General features: G+C 30.7%; 1 long non-coding RNA gene across 1 annotated transcript; it reads left to right on the plus strand.

Moving 5' to 3' along the window:
* Positions 1 to 17,311: 17,311 nt before the first annotated feature.
* On the plus strand, positions 17,312 to 17,745 carry LOC146927155 (uncharacterized). Its single transcript, XR_015008174.1, has 3 exons — positions 17,312 to 17,405; positions 17,509 to 17,558; positions 17,668 to 17,745. It is a non-coding gene; the product is annotated as an uncharacterized LOC146927155 (long non-coding RNA).
* The last annotated feature ends 48 nt before the right edge of the window (positions 17,746 to 17,793 follow it).

Genomic DNA, 17,793 nt, shown 5'->3' on the forward strand with positions numbered 1-17,793 from the left:
CGTAGGTAGTTGAGTTGACTTTTGTAACATAAACTGATTAAAAACAATAAAAGATTGGTTTTAGAAAATTTGAGAGAAGCATGGCTAAGACCTTCGAATCCTCCGAAGTTCTCCTATGGTAATTTGCACTCCTAATTCAAGCAATGATTATCTAGTTTAACGACAAATTAACAAAGTAATTCTACCCAATCTCTTGACCTAGAATTCTCTCCGTAAGTGACAACCCAAGTGAATTCGAAACCGTAGGAGGTTTTAACAGTCCGTTAATCCATGAGTCATAACCTAATAATTTTCTATCTGTGGCTTAATTACTTAGGTTAAACCTATTACCTAGATCAGAGTCAAAAGCCAGGGTTAGTGGTCATTCAAGTTCTAAGATCAGTTTGCATATTCAAAAATGCTAGTACTAGAAGTCAATATAATATACATACAAACAACATTAAACACAAGGTAATATGAATAAAAACTAGACTTTCATTGATATTCAAAGGAGTTCAACAAACTAGGGTTCCTATAGGATTACATCAGATTCATCTAAGTCTCAACCACAAGAAAATTAGCTACGTATAATTAACATAATCATAAAGTTTAAAAGATTGTACATGAATTAGAATTAGAGTGAATAATTTCTTCTCTGCTTCGTGAATCCTGCCAAGCTTGAACTCTATGTTGCAGTGTGTTTCTTTCCTTCCATTCCTTATTCTCCAAAACGTGATTCCTCAATTTGTCTCCAAAAGTGAATGCACAAAACATGAATAATTTCCTCGTATGCAGCTAGCTTCTTATATGAGAAATGATATTTGAACAACCATTTTTTACAACTTTTGTGACAACTTTCTCTCTCATACTCACATTATCTTTTTACTTTCTCTCTCTTTCTCTATTGCTTTGGTTTTTGTGCCACTACCTCATTTCCTTTGTAAAATTTTGGTTATCACATATATGGATGTTCAAATAACAACTCTTAATAAAGTTTAAAAGATTGTACATGAATTAGAATTAGAGTGAATAATTTCTTCTCTGCTTCGTGAATCCTGCCAAGCTTGAACTCTATGTTGCAGTGTGTTTCTTTCCTTCCATTCCTTATTCTCCAAAACGTGATTCCTCAATTTGTCTCCAAAAGTGAATGCACAAAACATGAATAATTTCCTCGTATGCAGCTAGCTTCTTATATGAGAAATGATATTTGAACAACCATTTTTTACAACTTTTGTGACAACTTTCTCTCTCATACTCACATTATCTTTTTACTTTCTCTCTCTTTCTCTATTGCTTTGGTTTTTGTGCCACTACCTCATTTCCTTTGTAAAATTTTGGTTATCACATATATGGATGTTCAAATAACAACTCTTATATATAGCATTGTGACCTAGTTTTCTTCCTTGCTCCAAATGCGGTTTCTTTTCCAATACGGGTCAACCCAATTATTTTTCTCCTTTTCTTTTTTATATTCACACCACCTAAGACAAGCACATTTGTTCTTCATTCATGTGGCCTCTTATATATTGCTGATGCATATTTCTTTTCTAGCAGTCAGCCAAGAACTATGTCTAATCTTTGATTACATGACTACTAAATATAACCATTATACATTATCTGACTTAATAAATTAAAAGCGACAATTTATTTAAAATGACTCTAAATTAAATATTAAACTATTGGAAATAGACTAAAAACTTAAGCAAAAGTGACTCTAAAGATAGTGAATGACAGACTGTCATCACAACCCCAAACTTGAACTGTTACTTGTCCTCAAGGAACAAACTTGTTAAATGAAAAATGACAGTAAAATAACAACTTGCCAACCAATGACGTCCTCGAAGTTCATCTCCCTACTAGCCATATGATGAGCTAGTTTGACTTACTTGCATCCACTATTCACAACTCCACGCAACAATATGATAAGGGTTCACACTCAATCAACATGCATGTCTACATATTACCATACGCTTGAAAAGTTTCTAAACGTCAATCAAAATCAATGTCATTACACACTTTGAGGTCTTTAAGGGTTATAACGGGGCTTAGGTAAAGGTGGGATAATATTTGGATAAGTAGGCTACACAAAATTTGAGTTAGGCACTCCTACAAAATTTAAACACATAAACACATATTCAATCCCCTCATTCACCCTTTGAAACAACAATTGTAAAGGTACTAGAGAATATTTGTAACTTATTATCAAGTTTGAAATTACTCGGATTTCTTCATTGTTTGTCCCTTACTTTTCATTCTATTTTTTTAATACACCATTTTTGTGTGTATTTTTCATGATTTGTTCTTTATTCTCTAGTACCACCACCCCAAAATTAGTTGGTTGCAAATTCCAATAGCAACCCCAAACTTATTTTTTAGTAATTCTCTACATAGCCTAACTCAAATATAACATTTTGGGTTAAAAACTGAAAGTCTCTAGGCTCAATATGTAGTTTGTCACCGAACAAAAAGTTCTAAATCTACCGGCTCAAATTGGCTTTCCGAAAGGATAAATTCAATTAAAATCAGGGTAGGCTTCAAAGGCTCACAGGACCAAACACTTTAGCCTCGTTGTGTATATGACAAAGATCAATCAATAGTAAAGAAACAATGCAAGTTCTACAAATGTAGTTGCACGGAACACTCTATATAAGTAAATTGAAAAATAAAATTTGGTCATGAACCTTACAGTGTTAGATTTCCGGGAGTTGTGACTACCTATCACACATGCCGTACACTTCGCCTTTGAATATCAAGTCACTACCCCCATATGAACTTTGATGTTATCATTGGTGAAACAAACTGTTATCAAACTGGAAAATTTCAAGAAACAAGAAAATTCATTAATAATAAACAAGCAAACAATAAAAGAGACTCAAACTGAGAACTGACATCTGACAAAGAAGTTATTGAAAAAAAATAAATAAGAACTGAAGTGGACTCTATTTTTTTTTTGTCCATCTTTTCACTTTTTTTTCCTTTTCTTTGTTGTTTTTTTTGTTTTTAAATTAAAAAAAAATAAATAAGAACTGATGGTAGCTTAAACATTAAAGAATGTTTCTAAATAATTTTTTTTATGGTTTATTTGGTTTGTGTATTGTTTGTAGAAATTTGGTTAAATGGATGATTAAAAGAAAATACATTGCAAAGATGGATCAAGTGATTTTAAATAGTCACTACTTATATGTTGGAATAATTGATTGTAGTTTGCCTTTAGAGAGGATATGGTGTTGCTACTAGTGAACGTTGTAAGATAATATTCCAAAGCCTTTTTTGACCTATGTGATATTACAACAAGAGGTGATATAAAGGAACAAGTTTTTTTGATAAGGCACAAAAACACTAAAGTCAGGATTTTGGGGCATGAACCCATGTACACAAGAGCATTACAGCAAAGCCAAACTAATGCAAAACAAACGGAAGCATATCAGAAATCTAGCCTATACAGCAACAATGTCAATTTTTTGAATTCTACAAATATTTAGGAAGGAACAAGTTGATTAACACTCTACATTTTAAGAAATAATCCTTTATATTTGAAGATTATATTTGGTTTTGATGCTCTTGCAAGATTACGGGTCGTCATTTTAATGTGTACCTAAGTTTTAAATAGAGCTAGAATATCAAAATTCTTAAAAGCAACTAATTTTCCACTTTTTAGAGTGTATTTTGGGGAAATTTGATCGTAAACATACTGGTATAAAGTGGTATTAGTTTTTTTTTTTTTAAGCCAGAAGGGATAAAAGAAAGTGTCATTAGTTGAAGCTTGAATATATTTCAACTTACAATTACGTACAATGTATTGGTTGAATGCTCATTTGACCGAAGAATGATTTGTTGTTTTACATGAATGGGAAGGCAGTGCATTAGACTCTTGGGTATAAAAAGATGCATTATGCTGTCTATGGAGAGAAATAAACAATGCACACAACTGAGCAAAGGGCACACACATAGCATAGGACACACACTTTTGCATCAAAGATAATTAACTATGAAATACACATTGGACTATATGGAGAGAAAATTGGACTAGGTTTGGTTTCAACCTAAAAAGTTATATATTCACACTGTTCATCACTTTGAGCATATATGCCACGAGCCATTTTCCACATAAGCTCATTTGAAAAGCTCAGTATTATAAAAGTCACTCGTTGTGTCCAACTTAAAAGCTTTAATGATTAAAAAGACTTTAAAAATTTGTGAAAATTTATGTTTACGTGTGTGACACTAAAAGAGTTTGTACTGAGAGAACGTTGTTCAAGTGTAGATAATGGGATGGCTAATCAAAAAACTGAATTTATTTTCTTGCACATTTTTAGGACCATTTCCGCACATTGCATAATGTCTGATCTTGTGCAAAATCGTAAGAGCAGAAATTATAAAGTGTGTGAAAATAATTTAAATTTAAAATGTGTTTAAAAGAAACTCATTTTAATATTAGTCATGTAACTAAATGCACTTGTTGTGTAACCAAAAAAAAAATGCACTTGTTGTAAATTAGTAAGACTTATGACTATACAATGTAACATATATTTATACGTACACAAATTAAATTAGCATAGGAAGAATGAATTATTGTGCTCCTCTATGGTAAGAACTTGTTACAGTTCTAAACCTTTCTTGCCCAACTACAATAGATCCAATAAGATTTTATAGCTTGGAAATTAACAAATTATTACAATTATTAACAATCGAGAGGACAGAAGGCCATTTAATTCAATCGTGAAAAAAAGGAAATCAGCACATAGCATACGCGTCACAAGCCAGTTTGCCCATATTTTAAAATAAAAATTAACAAACTAATTAATAAAAGAAAATAAAGATGGTAAAAATAATAAAAGGAAAAGAGGAAACTCTGGATCTTTTAACAGATAGTGAGAGGAAAAAAAAATTCCAAGAGAAAGCAACTAGTTGTGTATTGAGAGTGGCAAGTGTTTTTTTGCTACTCTTCTTCACCTCTACCCCGTTTTTATTCTAGTAGATATCTAGGACTAGGTTAAAAAATCAAAACCAATTTTTGATTAAGAAAATGCCAAACTTAAATGTGTATCATGTGTTTGGTAGAGGGGAATCTCAATTCTTCACATGTTAGTAAAGGAAAAACAGAAAATGGGTTTTTAATAGACATGATTTTTTAGTAACGGGAGGAAAGAGTATATGAAAAAACGGTTCAAAATTAGAACAAGCATCAAATGCCACATAACCCATGTGCCTAATCTAATTCGAAAGAAGGACAAATGAGATGAGGATGAGTTGCATTCAACAATGAACATGTGCCAATCGAACCAACCAACTCATGACATGCTAAAACTATATTGGGACCAAATTAACAACTCCCTTTATCACTAATGATAAATTAACAAACAACTTTTAATTACAATTCCGCTAAAAAAAAGTTTTAATTGAACATCTTCTTCCTCGCAAAAATATTTATCTCTTCAAATTGGGTTTTTGGTCTTAGAAATATCACATTGTTGCATCCCCTAAATTTTCCTTATATACTATATTAGGGGTATTATGACAACCAGAATTCAGCTGCTGCAGCGGTAAGGGGGTACCGTAAATTGCTCTAGGTCACTGGTTCAACACCTACTTCTCTTCTTTTTACACATTTAATCCTCTACTTTTGCATATGTATTGAAAAAAAAAAACGTTTTCAAGGGGTTTCGAACCAACATCCTCTTGCTCCTCTTAAACATTTTAAACCACTTGGCCAGTTATAAACTATTGATTATACTTGAAACCATTTAATATATATTCCTTAATATTTTGGCACCCCCAAAAAATTAACTCAAGATCCGCCACTACTGCATACAACACCACCAAAACCAAGACATTTTCAAGTTACCTATTTCATAAAGTATTCAATATTCATAGGTCCCAAAAGTCTAACTACAAAACTTTCGAAAAAACGAACAAAACAAAAATTCTTATGAATGGGAAGCAAAAAAACCAAACTGATCACTTAATCTACTGTTGTCTAAACACTTGTAAGCGGAATCTTATGAACTACAATCACTTACCCTGCTGCTGCAACAAGACACACACAAAGAGAGACAAGTTAGTAATTTGAAGTAACTTGGTGAGTTTCAAATCACTTGTAAGTTGTAATGCATATAAAATAACTAGGTAAGTTTCAACTAATTTCACATAATCCCCATCTTGAAACCATTAATTCAAACCCAGTCTAATCAAAACCATTAATTCACATAATCCTTCTTTACTGATTGTCGACAATGGAGAATTCGACGTTGGAAACGATTACCAGTAATATATATTTTGATAACATTCCTTTTCTATTGATTAGGATTATGCTAAGAAGAAAACAATAAATACGATTGAATCCCTAATGGTAATTGGTTGACGGACAATTCAGTATATTTTTACAACTCGATACTGTTTTTTAGAAACCTTAGATGATAACAATTAACACCTTTCCTTTGTATTTTGCAACATCCTTACTTAATTGAAGTTTGCTATCTTGTTGATTTAATAGCATTTCCTTTTCATCAAGTACACTTGTCTCTGAAAAGGTGAGATATTAGTTCTAAATTTTAATCCATGTTATAATTTTTTTCAATGAGTTTATTGTTTAGTATTCGATTTAGAACATGATTTGAAGGCTGTCTTTGTTATGTAGGATATCGTGGTTTGAAGGTTGATTGACTTTGGTTGTTATGCAAGCAGGTATTCGACATCAACTCTGGCAAAGAAAGTGCACTTGCTTGAGGGAATTTTTTTAACAACTACTTGCTTTTACAGTTTGGTTATTTGAGCATGAAATCATGTTAGCAGAATAATATAAGTTTATGTCTAAACAAGGATACCAGTGATTGTGAATTCTTTGCTTCTTTAGAATTCATGTTACTACATGCATTGTTTTCGAAATACAATTTAAAGGATAAGAGAGAAAAATGTAAACCTAGTAACTTGTTTATCTTACTATTTTGCTTGCAATTTCATTTTCACTATTTGAATTTTTTGATATCTTACATGAAATTCAAGCACTATTATTAGTTCAAGCTTGAGACGCACATATATTTTAAATTTTGCAGGTTGATGGAAGTTACCTTTTCAGCTTAGGTGTTATTCTGAAGCATTGTCAATTAGCCCAAGAACATATAAAGAGCATGAGATAATGATAATGGCAATGAAGGAGGGGATAGTAACGATAATTTGGAGATTGGAAAGTTTTAAATTTATAATCACTAGGAATTCAACCCGTGCGTTGAACGGGTTTGTTAAAATACGGTTAAATAATAAAAAATTATTTAATTGACTAAAAAACGGTAATCTTGATACAATGCACTTATAATTTTTTCATTTAAGTACACTCAATTTTGGTTTAAAATGTTTTGTTTATATATATATATATATATATATAGATTTAAAACAACATTTTTAGGGATTGGATGGAGGAAGACATATGTGCTACTCTATTTTTTTTAATAAAATATAAACACTTAGATCATTAAAATGATCTAATGATATATTATAGATGGTCCACCGGTGAGGGACTTAATTGCTCCCTCACCTTAGAATCCACCGAATTAATAATCTCTTTCCTCCGAGAACCATAAAGTTGACATATCAAACAGAAACTTTGATAATGTGAATATTTTAAGGACAATGAATATAGTTTTTGATGGATCTTACAGTATTTTATAAGTTTAAAGACATATCATAGTTTATCCTAATAGTGTAATCATGTAAGCTCATTTGTTTTTTGGAATCACAATAGTGCAGTCATGCTTGCTGTCAATATCGCTTATAAGAAAAGTTGAAATCAACTTCATTTAACATATGATTAATCTTGGATGATTTTTTCTTTTTCATCTTTTGATCATGTTTTTGAAAATTATGCAACGTGATTGCTTACTTTTACTTTCCTATATCTTATTTAAGGTCTCTCATATTAATTAAAAAGACAATTCTTTTGTTTGTAAATTAGCTTCTTTTAAAGTTTCATATCAAACCTCCACTTTGTAGAATTCTACTCAGACTTTTATTAGTTCAGATTTTTTAGTCAAACGGTCTGGTTTACCTTCTTATCACTTTGCGTAATCTTTTTTTTTCCTTTTTTTTTCGCATGACGTTTATTTTCTCCAATATATTTTGTCTTTTTTCTTTTATCATTATGTTTTTCTACATAGCACTATTATAGTGAGAATATATCACCATTAGTTTAAGATAAGATTGCTTTTAGTACTATTCATTCTTATATAAACATTAATAGAAGAGAAAAGGGTGTGATTATTGTTACACTGAGAATATAACACTATTGTTTTAATATTAGATTGTTGTTAGTACTGTTCAATCTTATATAAACATAAACATTAACAGAATAAAAAAAGGGTTATATTTTTATGCAACTGAAACATAATTACATTAATATATATTAGAGATTATCAGATAGAAAAAGAGAGTGTGGAAAGTTTTCCAAAGAGTTCCACATGATCACAATTTAAACTTAAAATATTTTAGATAGTATATGAGAGAGTGAGTAGTTTCTCTAAAGAGTGGCACATCATCCTGATTCAAGCTTTAGAAAAATTGAAGCTTTCAAAGTTCAAAGACATATTGTAGACATCAAATAAGGTAAGCATATAATCAGAACAACAGGTGAGAAATTTAAAAGGCCATAAGGCATTATATTCAAAAAGTATAAAATCACAATCGCATTGCAATTTTGATCATTTTTTTCTTTATTTATTTATTGGAATACCATTTTTTTTTATTCCTAGTACGAAGAAGAAAATTTTCAGTTAATTTTTTCGTTATATTCTCTATAAATTTTCAATAAAAAGGACATATACCATTCATTTACGTCACTTGCCATTTGTTCCATTTTCATGCTTCGAATTCCAACTTCTAGGGGACGCAACATTTTTGTTTAAAAAGCTGCATAATTTGCACCTAGCTAGCACACCAACACATAACATTATTTTCAATTAATTAAGCACTATTATTGTTTTCAAGAGAGGATGGAAGTGCTTCCACATTAATAAAATGCACTATTATATAATAGTCATTTCATATCACTATATATTAAATTTAAGACCATTCAACATCCAAACTCTGATAAATGGACCACTGAAAGGATTTTATGAATAACTAGGTTATGTATAAAAAATACATAATTAAATTATAAAACTGATATATTACTACAAAGCCACATCGGTATCATTTTTTTCCCGGTATATCCATGTAGATATGCTATTGGATAATTGTAAGAAATTCAAAGTCATAACAATACTAAGATAATATGCAGCAAAAACCAATATATAATCAAGAGTTAATCTTATACCTTACGTTACAAACATTATCAAAGTTGTTCATTGTCTTCAACTTCCATACTTGATAGGCTTGATTTAACCATCGACAAAGTTTAGAATAATAATAAAAGATAGTAGGCTATATTCTCATAGCGAATCTACCTTATCGTGTGCTTGAAGAAAGTCTTCATATATGTGTTTGTGCTCTTGGTTGATACAAAATATCACTACAACAACATGAGGAGGGATGAGAGAAAAGATCAATATATAAATGGAACAATATTTGGTTGATATTGAAAGTAGAACAACAAGTTACTTGAAAAGATAAAATAGTGTGGTTAACTTGGTGAGAATAGACATGATGTGCTTAAACTACTAAAAAAAAGGATCAAAAAAACAAAAAAATAAATAAATAAATAAGATTACCAAACATGTGAGCATGAATAAAAAGTTGTTGTCAATTGTTAAAAATCATCGTTACAGAGATGTCTGCTTGCTCAGTTCGGTTTAACCCACACTTTTTTTGATGCTGCTTCCTACATGAATCAAGCCATTTATAAAGACCATTGGTGTAACCTACACATCTTTTTTATCATTATTAAAAGGAAACCCAACAATCACAAGGTTTATTGTAATAATTTTGTGGTTATAATTCCACTTTGCACAATTGAAAAGGTTCACTAATTAAAAGGTTATGTGCAACTGCAAGCGAAAGGTATGAATTAGGAATACAAAGTGAACTTTCTATCTATTCTATATATCTTCTTTAATGTTTATAACAAAAGTAAAAAAATGTTCATAAAATTTGGAGCTTCCGTGACATATTTAATGCATCGGTTTTTTGTTTTAGGATTTGTACCATTAGACCATATTAAAAAAATTTATGGTGGAAAGGTTTTAAGTGAGGGATAATAGCAATGTTTCAATGCAATAGAGAATAGGGAGTTGGAGCTTTTTTCAGAGATGCCACATCATCACAATGGAAGCCTAAGAATAGTTCAAGTTTCTAATTCAAAGATATATAGAAGATACTATACTATTATTTTTAGGTAATGGATGGATAGTTTTACTTTGAATAGTTAAGTTAATTGTGTCCTCATGAACTTAGCTCAGTTGGTATGGACAATGCATAATATATGCAAGGTCCGGGGTTCAAACCCCACCAAAAAAAAGTTAAGTTAATTGCAAACTTTATTGTTTTAAGAGAATTTTTCTCATGAACAACATTATGTTGTTGATCTAAATATGCGTCTTTACAAATAATGAATAGCATAAACAACTAAATTATTATTATTTTTTAAAAATTAAGTGAGAGATGGAATTTATAATATGTCTATGTAGAGACGGACTAATCCGTCGATATAGAGACAAAAATTAGTTTCTCCTATACCAATTGTAGAGACATAATTTATTATGTTGCGAGGGAAGTTTTCTGTTTCTATTAGAGACGGAATCAGTAAGTCGTCTCAAATAGCCTTAGAGACGAGCAAAATAGCGACATATCTAAAAATTAGTTTCTCCTATACCAATTGTAGAGACATAATTTATTATGTTGCGAGGGAAGTTTTCTGTTTCTATTAGAGACAGAATCAGTAAGTCGTCTCAAATAGCCTTAGAGACGAGCAAAATAACGACATATCTAATTCCGTTTCTAATTTTGTCTCTAACATGTTTTGAGATGGATTTTTTGCATTTTAGAGACTGATTTAGCCTGTCTCTAAATTGATTTTTTCAAGTAGTGATGGAAGATACTATCAGGTGGTTAACAACTGAGAAAGAAGAGAAAAAAAATTTCCTTCAACAAAAAAAGAGTGTACCAAAAACAATTCACACATCTGAGCAAAGGGCACACCATGCAGCTTAAGACACACACTTTTGTATCAAAGATAATTTACGATGAAATACACAATGGACTCTATGGAGAGGAATTTGGACTAGGTTTGCTTTCACAACTTAGAGGAGTTAAATATTCGTTTAAAAAGCTTAGTATTATAAAAGTCACTCGTGTGTCCAATCTAAAAGCTTTAATGCTTAAAAGGACTTTTGAAATTTGTGAAAATCTATGTTTACGAATGTGACACTAAAAAGGTTTATACGTGGATAATGTTATTCAAGTGTAGATAGTGGCATTATGGCTAATGGAAAAATTGAATTTCATTGCTTGCGTACTTTTAGCAGACCATTTTTTTCACCATTCATAATTTCTGCTCTTGTGCAAAATCGTAAGAGCATAAATTATAAAGTGTGCGAAAATGATTAACTATAAATACACACTCAAACAAAATTCATTTTATTATTAGTCACGTCATTAAATATGCACTTGTTGTGCATTAGTACATACTCTTTCAAAAATCACATTTTTGTAAACATAAATCTTCACAAACTTTGAAAGTTATTTAACCATTGAACCAAATATATTGCACACTTTTATAATACTAAGTTTATCAATGAATTCGGTGTAAGCGGATCATGGTATATTTTACGTAAGTGATCAACATCGTAAACAAAGAAATCTAGTTCAAATTCTTCTCTATAGTCGACTGTGTATTTCATTGTTAACGACAAATATGTTTCATCAAAATAAATCTTTCATCATTCAATTAGCAACGACCATCGGTAACACTGATCTTTGGCACGATTAGGATCTTCGTAGAGCATATTAATGTCATAACTCTCTTTCTCCTAAAGCATAAGCTCTTAAATATCTTTAGCTATCTTCTTAAATTAGCTTTGTAAAATAGCTAATAACGAGTTAACATACTGAGAAATATAACATAAGACTTAAAATACATAAATATAACATATGTATATGTTGTCTCTATAATTCTTGATAAAGGAATACTTATGACTACGCAATGTAACATATATTTATACTCGCGTACAAAAACTAAATTAGCATAGGAAGAATGAATTATTGTGCTCGTCTATAGTAAGAACTTGTTAGAGTTCTAAACCTTTCTTGGCCAACTACAATAGATCCAATGCAATTTTATTAGTGATTGCATCAGTTAAATTAAATTAATCATTATTGTCAATTGTTAAATGGTTCAACGTAAATACTTAGACTTTGATTGGGAGTTTGGAGGGAAAGGGAAGGAAGGACTTTAGGAGAGCAGAAATATAAGGGAAAATTGAGAAATCTTTCACAGTTTTTGAAAGAGTATATTCTTTTAGAGTGATAAATTAATGCTTATGATTAATATATTTTTAATTTTAAGAATATTATAACAACATATATTATATTTGAAGAATTTATATAAAGCCTCCCAAACCCTCCAAAATTCTCATTCAATACAATTTTTTAGTTCCCCCAAATAAAGAGGGTTTTTTATTTTGAAGAAACATAAGCCCCCCATAGCCCCTCCTCCCAATGTCCTCTATTTATTCCAAATCGTCCTTTCTTTTTTTCCTAACCCTCCCCACCCTTCCCCTTCAAACTCGCAAACAAAGCCTTAATGTACCACTTTCATGAAGGACGTGAAGCAAGAGATTTGACTATAATATCTATTCATGTAAACAAAATTGTAAGTTTTAATCTCTTCCAACCTACAATGATCGTTTTGATCTTAAAATCAACAGATATGAATGATAGAAACTACATTAAATCATATGAAAACTCAAATCAAGCAAAAGCAACAAAGCTAAGGAAGAAGAGCATAATTGGAATAGTTTGTTAATTTCAATCTAGAGACATACTCCCTCTGTCCCAAATTATAAGAAAAAAAATCATTTTCGTTGTCCCAAATTATAAGTAAAAAAGACCAACTTTTAACATATTTAATTATGTTTTTTCAAAAAATTATCTTTTCCATAGGAAAATTAAATGCAAAGTGCATTCAATTTGCTATCTTTTTCATTTTCTCTATAATCAACTACCAATGAAAATTGTTTTTACATCTTCCTATAAAACTTATTTCAAAGACAACACAAAATACTATGTTACAAACAACTATGTTTTAATTTTCTTAATAAGTGTGATTTTTTTTTTTTTGCTTATAATATGGGACCGAGGGAGTATAAGAAAATAAAGATGGTAAAAATATAAAAGGAGGGAGTATATAAAAGGAAACACGATAGAGGCCATTTAATTCAATAGTGAAAAAAAAAATTCAATAGTGAAATAAAGGAAATGAGCACATAGCATAAGCATCACAAGCCAGTTTGCCCATATTTTAAAATAAAAATTAACAAACTAATTAATAAAAGAAAATAAAGATGATAAAAATATAAAAGGAAAAGAGGAAACTCTGGATCTTTTAATAAAGAATGAGAGAGAAAAAAATCCAAGAGAAAGCAAGTGGTGGTGTATTGAGAGGAGCAAGTGTTTTTTTTGCTACCCCGTTTTTATACTAGTATATAGATAGATATTTAGGTTAAAAAAACTCAAAAACCAATTTTTGATTAAGAAAGTGCCAAAATTAAATGTGTATCATATGTTTGGTAGAGGGGAATCTTGCTTCTTCACATGATAGTAAAGGACAAACAGAGTAGTTGAGAAACCAGAACAGAAAATGGATTTTTAATAGACAAAAACGGTTCAAAATTAGAACGTACATACATACTCACAAACAACCATCTAATGCCATATAACCCATGTGCCTATTATAATTCAACAATGAACATGTGCCAATCAAAGGACAAATGAGTTTTGGTAATCAAAGGGTTATTGTGATAGCTCCATTCAACTATGAACATGTGCCAATCGAAGGACAAATTCGGGTCTACATGCAAACCAACTCATAACAAGCTAAAATTATATTTGTGACCAAATTAACTACTCCCTTTATCACTAATGATAGATACTATTTTGCGTGAGCTTAGCTCAGTTGGTATGAACAATTCATAAAATATATAAGGTCCGGGGTTCAAACCTCTGCCACCACACAAAAAAAAAAGAGATACTATTTTAACAAACAAGTTTCAATTGAACTTCCTCTCAACAAAAAAAGTTTTAATTGAACATATGCTCCCTCACGAAAATAGTTATCTCTTTAAAATTGGGTTTTTGGTCTTGGAAATATCACATTGTTGTAATTTTGTTGAAACTAGATTTTTAGGGTGATTTTTACTCCAAAAGTACCAAAAACTACCATTTGTAGGGCGGAAAATATTTGAGTACTAAAAAATTCAATTTTTAAAAAAGAGACTATTTCCAAGAGTGTAATAAAATAAAAAAACTAAAAGTGTAACTAAACCTCAAGAATAAAATATCAAAATGTAAGTCCTCATTTTAAATTATTAGTGGTATTATTGTTTTCTTCTTAACATAATCCTATTCAATACCACTGATTTGTCTCGAAGTATAAAAAGTTAATACTAAATTCAATTACACACCAATATCTATCTATTTAGTAATAGTTTTTTTTTTTGAAGAACTATTTAGTAATAGTTATAAACAAAATGTATAAACTAACTACACTATCAACTATTCTTATTCTATGGAAATAGGTACAATTATTTACATAAATAAATTGGTTTGTACTTTTAGGTTTGTTTTTTTACTATAGTAGAACTTGGTTACCAACATATCTTATCTTAATATATCTATATATAAAAGTTAACCCATGCCAATTTTGAAGCCCTAATTTTTCCTAAACCCTAATGACTAAAATTCCCATTTTACCCTAACCAATAAACATAATAACAATTAAACCGATAAACAATTAAAACCATATTACTATTTTGTTGCTCATAACAGAAGCTGATAACAAAACACCACAACATACGCGTTTTCTCTTTCCCAAAACAAACATGGTTTCTTCTTCTTCCTCTTATCATCATCACCACCTCCAACCCTAATCTCCTCACACCTAATCTCCTATTTTCACACCTTTATTTCATGCTTTTCTCCTCCGCCATCATCATCTACAAAATTATATGCTTCTCCCTTTTTCAACGACGACCGATCCGTGCCTCCAAGTCGCTGAACTCGACGGCCAATTCATTTATCAAGACCTTCGATCCCTCGGTATGCGTTTTTAGTTTCGTTACGTTTTGATCGATTTTGATATCGCGATTAGGGTTTTTGTACCGCCGGTGTTGTTTTCATTGATTTTTTCGATTTGACAGGAAAGGAGCTTGAAGAAGCTAGAATTCTTAGTGAAACACGGTTGCGGAAGGATTTTTTTGGGGGAAATTGGAATTCGGCGAAATTGGAATTATTTGAGCGTGAGAATTAGAGCTCTATCTTTCTTTCACTCAATTTAGTACGGTTTGCAAATTTCTTCTACCACCTTATCTTTTTTAAACATGTTCTCTTTCTCTCAATTGAATCTTGAATTCCTGTTTTCGGTCATAATTTAGTGTTAATTTCATGGCAAATGTTAGTTTAAGCATTGTAGTACTAACCTAATGAGGTGGATGGATTGCAGAGATGCACTGGATTCTCTAGGGCTGGTTCGATATTGCTGCGATATTGCTGCAGGCGCATGCTTATGACCCATGTTGAACTTATTGATAAGCTACTGAATTACAATCATAATTTCCAATCCCTATAGTTTCTTTGCATGTGTGTGTGTCAATTTTCTGGTATCATTGGGTTTGTAATGATCATACATTCATTTGGTTGCAGCTCTGGAAAAGCATTATGCCAAATAAGGATTCTTAATTAAGGAGCTAAAGATGGCCAAGATGTTTCAGTTGCGCTGCAAGTCCTGTACCCATATGTTGATGGTTTTTTTTGGTCCTTTTCCTTCTTTAAATTGTGTTATAACAAGCAGTTTTAGTTTTTGTTCTTTAAATAATGTAGCAGTTTTTGTTGTTGCTGATCAAAGGGGAATAGTTTTAGTTTTAGTTTTAGTTTTACGTTTCAAATATCAATTATTTTTATTTTAATAATATGTTGGTTTTGCTTTTGGTAGTTGTGAGTCCTCTGTTGATGCTTGAATGGTTGTGTTCTTTCACTCCTTATTTGGGGTCTTTCCTTATCTATTATCAAGTAAGTTTTTTATTTGTCTATTCTTTAGTTTCTTGAAACTAATGTGGAATTCATTTTTAAGTTTTGTTGTATTACAAACTCATATATACATTTACGTGTCTAGGGATTTCATGTCCAACCAACAACTATATATAGTTTCTTATGCTAAAAATGATAACAAGTAATATGGGCATCTTAAGCTTTGAAATAGAGACAAGTAATTAATATTTCAGATTACTAATAATTATGCAGATTGATTTAATAGCTGAGATGATGTATAACTTCTAACATCATAATTTCTAGCATGAGATAATGTATTTTTTGGGTGTGTTTGTTCATATGTTTAACTCTGTATTTCCCTTTTTTTTTGTTACTTATGGTGGTTGTTAAGGTTTTTGTTCTAATCATGGCAAATAATTTGAGTTCAGTGTTTCAAAGTGAGCTTGAAATTCTATAGAAAGAGGCTATGAGAGCAATACAACTCACTTGCTTTTTGAATTTTCCTAGAGTTTGGTGTTCTATGTTAAAAAAAATTAAAACCACTACCATATGATGAAGCAAGAGTTTTAGAATCAAGTGTTGTTTGACATGAAGATATCTTTGTAATCGAAGACGTCTTACTTGATGCCACTGCATTTATTGTTATGTTAGATTACTTTATCATATTCTATGATTAATTATTTCCTTATATTTTTTATAGTTAAATCTGCAATCTGTTTTTGATGATTCCAAAACATCATGTTTACTCCTATGCATAATAAGAATTTCACTAATTGAATTTGGTAGATAATTATCAAAGGCAATTATAATAGATCCCTCCTTCTCTCAGTACCCCAAAGTTTAACTGCAAACAATGGGTGAGAGAACAACTTGCAGCAGCACTAGCCATCAAGAACTGAGGGAAGAGTGACCATAAAAATTGTTCATCTTCAAAATTGAATGAACTGAAGGTGCTTTCTTCGTTTTCATGTAAGATTCGGTGCTAAAAATTGTTCGAATCGGTGCTAACTGTTCACAAATTTGTTCGGTTGAAGATTGATTTAATTCTGACGAGTTTCATTTTTTTCTTTACGTTTTTTTAGCTTCGGTAAAGTTCAAGTCGGTGATAAATGTTTACGTTATGAATTTGTTCCGTTGAAGTTCGATTTGATTCTGATGATTTTTGTTTTGTGATTTTTAGGTCTGAATTCAGAGAGAGGTTTAAGATAGAGAATCCAAGCAACAAATCCGTTGTTGTGGTGAGTTTTGTGAAGTGATATAGTTTTACCGTTGAATTTGATTTTTAGGAAATTTTGAATGTTATTGAGTTTTCTAACATGATTTACGGTGAATTTGAATTAGGTTGGGAAAGCTGGTAGAAAGAAATGGAATGGATATAAAGGTTGAATTAGGTTAGGATGTTGTGATGATTTCACCTCTGTTTCACTGAATAAAATTAATATAAATCTTAATTCGTGTTTTGATTTTAAATTCATTTTTGCGATTTATGTGTATTTTAAGATAAGGCTCCATTCATTGCTAAGGCTGAGAAGTTGAAGGAGGAGTATGAGAAGACAATGCGTACTTACATACAATATGGGAATTGTAATTACTTCTATAACTTTTCTGTTACTGTGAATTTTTATT

This window comes from Medicago sativa, chromosome 4, assembly GCF_051527215.1.
Source record: "Medicago sativa cultivar Bolivia chromosome 4, Bolivia_mono, whole genome shotgun sequence".
Lineage (NCBI taxonomy): Eukaryota > Viridiplantae > Streptophyta > Magnoliopsida > Fabales > Fabaceae > Medicago > Medicago sativa.